The sequence below is a fragment of the Morone saxatilis genome, unplaced genomic scaffold, assembly GCF_004916995.1.
Source record: "Morone saxatilis isolate NCDOM2014 unplaced genomic scaffold, NCSU_SB_2.0 Contig2, whole genome shotgun sequence".
Classification (NCBI taxonomy): domain Eukaryota; kingdom Metazoa; phylum Chordata; class Actinopteri; family Moronidae; genus Morone; species Morone saxatilis.
The window spans coordinates 18,174,403-18,177,939 of NW_023339762.1; the positions used below are offsets into that span (position 1 = coordinate 18,174,403).

Sequence of the window (3,537 nt, forward strand, 5' to 3'; positions counted from 1 at the left end):
CACACAGACACACACACACAAACGTTCACTCTGTCATGCTTGTGCAGTTACTGTAGCTATGTGCTGTGGGCCACTTTGGGTGAAGTAGATGTCTTATTAGGATTCTGTCCTCCTCATGTCTTGTCCCCTGGGCTGTTCTCAACATCCCTGTGCAACCTCTTATCAGCACTCCCAAGACTCAAGTTAACAAGCATAATCTCTGCTCTCACACAGTCTGAACACAGTTAGCCTAACTGCGTGTTAATTTAACAAAAAGAGTGATAGGAACTTGTTAATCGTGTGCCTGTGTGCTTGTCTGTCACTGTGCTAAGTGTTACTGTGTATATTGGTACGTGTGTTCTTGGGTGTCTGTGTTTGCACAAATGTGTTGTTTGTGACAGAGACGCTACCCAGACAGTAATTGCAACTCTGAGGGATGAGTGTAGATGCATAGCTTTAGTGGTCAGAGAGTAGAGGCCTTTTGTCAAGGTAGAGGATTCACTGGCTCCTCTGGGGCTCCCTTCTGTTAATCACGTCTCATTGCTGGCTGGAGCAGCCTTAAAAATGCTGCTGCATTGCTCTATTGATTGAAAATGTGGTGGGGAGGGGAGAGATGGAAAAATCATATTTCTCAAGGGTTGTGGTGCCGAATGAGCAATTTGCCAAGCAGCCATTTTTAAAAGGCTTTGGCCTCCACCAAAGCAAATGAAGACGGTTGATTTTAACAGAAGGCGAGCCCCAGAGGGAAGGCCAGTGAATTCCCTCTACCGTTGAAACAAAAAGGCCTCTACTCTCTGCACCACGTAAAAGCTATGGGCATCTTTACACTCATCCCTCAGAGTTGGCAATATTTACTGTTGCTGGTAAGCGTCTCTGTCACAAACAAACAACACATTTGCTGCCAATACAAACAAGACAACCCAAGGAAAAACACACGTAACCAATATAACAACAGTAACAACTTAAAAAAAAAGGCCACAGTGACAGACAAACGGCACACAGGCACAGCGATTAACAAGTTCCTTATCACTCTTTTGTTTTAAATTAACACGCAGTTTAGGCTAACTGTGTTCAGAACTGGTGTGAGAGCAAAAGGAGATTATGGCTTGTTTAACTTTTGAGTCTTTGGCGGAAGTTTGCTGATAAGAGGTTTGCACAGGGATTGTTGGGAGAACAAAGCCCAGGGGACAAAAGGAAACATTATGAAAGGAGGACAGGTAATCCCTAATAAGACATCTACTTTCAACCAAAAAAGTGGGCCCACAGCCACATAAGTCTTACAGTAACTGCAAAACAAGCATTTCGGATACAGATTGTGTGTAAACCGGTTTGAATGTGTGTGTGTCTTGTGTGTGTGTGTGTGTTGTGTTGTGTGTGTAGCGTGTGCGTGTGTGTGTCCTATTCTTGGCACAGTACCTGCCCTCCAAAATGAATTTAATTCTTGTAGATGACAAAGATTGGTTCCCATTCTGTTCATGGTCTTCTATGGGTGCGTATTAACCTGGGTCCTTCTTCTTGTTAATCAGGGCACTGATTAAATTAGTCATGATAATTCAGTAAAGAATGAGTTGGATTTCTTTGTTCAGATAATAATTTAAAAAGTTCTCTTCCCTGTTCTGACCCCATGGCCAAAAAAAAACATATCACCAAACTGCCCGATTCATAAATGGTGAACTTGATAATAAGATTGGTTTGCTGAAAATAGTCAATATCTTTCCTGTTGTGGAGAACCATCAGAAACAAAATCCAAAAGTGTTTTTTTAAAAAAATTGTCTGGTTTTGGACTAAATGATTTTACAAAAATCAGGGCGAAAAGATCTTATTTTCGGGAGATTGATGCTGGAGGAGAGCTGTAAAAAAAGGTGAAGGAGGCGATGGGAGAGAAAAAAGCAATGAGACTGTGTAAGTAGCGTCTATAAAAACACCATAGGAAAATAAACAAGGCAAAGATTAATTGGACGAAACAACAAAAGGGCCACAACAAATAATAAAGGATTGGGGAAAAAAAAAAAAAAAAAAACCACTTTGGGAGACATAATTTTTTACAGAAAAAAGAAGAAAAACACCAAATAAAAAAAGGCCAAAAAAGATCAGGCCACCCACACTTACCTTGCATTCTGGGAACAAACCATGACTTGGCTGAGGGAGTCAGAAAGGAGGAAAGAGGAGGGCATGATAATCACAAACAAAGAAAAAAGCAAAAAAAAAACACAAATAAACAAGTTCAGAAGAAGCCCAAGAAGAGGCGGTCAAATAAAAAAGTGCAAGTAAAGGGGTGATAGAAGAGGGCCTGAGGCAATTCAAGTTATTATAATTGCTTGGTGGCCGATGCTAATTCACTGCTTTTATTGTTGCCCAAAAGCAAATTGTATGTTAAACTCCGGAAGACCAAAAAAATATAAACCTCCCAACGGTTACAACTGCTTCATGGGTGAATGACTTATTCAGCATTCTGAGCTGTTGGCTGAAGATTTTACCGGTTAGATGTGCACGCTACTGTAATGTCAGGACAAAATTACGCTTTCAAAAAAAAATACTCTTCAAAATGGAAACAGCAGGGGGACAAAAAAGTGCCTTACTCCTCCTTACAGAGGGCTTTTATTTTCTAACTTACTGTATGTTACTCTGTTATATTATAAATATTTATTGCTGCTTTTTAGGTAAGCAAAGAAGCATGGCTTTATTAAACTCTCGGGATAAAACAAGTCAGTTAATCGGGCGTCATATCTTGAGAGCCAGAATTTACTGTTACAGAGAGGGATAAAAAAAGCTCGGATTGTATCTGATCGGCATTTTCTTTTTATTTATTTCTCGATTGCTATTCACTAGGCTACTTTGGGAAGACGGGTGTGAAGCTGGAACAGGTTATTAAAGAGAAGGGAAAGCCCAGCTATGTTGGTAATCTATGTTTAATTATTTAATTATTAAATATAAGGGAAAAATAGTAAAAATGCTCTACTTCAGTCAAAAAGTGTTGGTTTAAGAGTAAAGAAAGAAGCTTGTGAACTCAGCTAATTCTGTAGAAGATTTGTTTTGTCAGGCACATGTCTATGGAACCCAGCGTCATTTGTAAACAACTACAAATGTTTAAACTATGGGAAAAAAAGTCTTCTCCTTTAAATCATAAAGATTTTTATGAAAGGGTCTATCTCGTCAATTCCGGGTTCAGCCAGTTGGTAATTTCATTAGAGAACTGAAATCAGAAGAGTTTTTAATCACCGGTGAGGTAATGTGTTATGGCAGGTTTGTTGGGCATTACAATTTCGTCTCTGCTTACATTAAATGGATGGTGTTCGTCAGGCACCGTGAGCCTTCCTGTCGAGACTGTGTGCTAGATACTTGCGGTCTGTAGGGATTTGGAGGGGTTTTCTTTCTATTCTTTATTCTTATTTTAGGATTTATCAGGAAAAGTTCAGTTGTCCTGCATACAACGACAAAGCAAGAACTGGCATCTGTCATTTGTCTTCCCCTTCCCTAGTTTGACACCGTCCCTGAGAGCCAGGATAGAATTGTTACATCCATTTGTCTGAATAGAATTGTTTACTCTGGTGGTAGTAT

The 3,537-nt window shown here is 39.7% G+C and overlaps 1 protein-coding gene across 1 annotated transcript in view; it reads left to right on the forward strand.

Moving 5' to 3' along the window:
• The window catches only part of pclob (piccolo presynaptic cytomatrix protein b), a gene marked incomplete in the record, with an annotated part of 33,841 nt that overhangs the window by 21,618 nt on the left and 8,686 nt on the right, over window positions 1-3,537 (forward strand).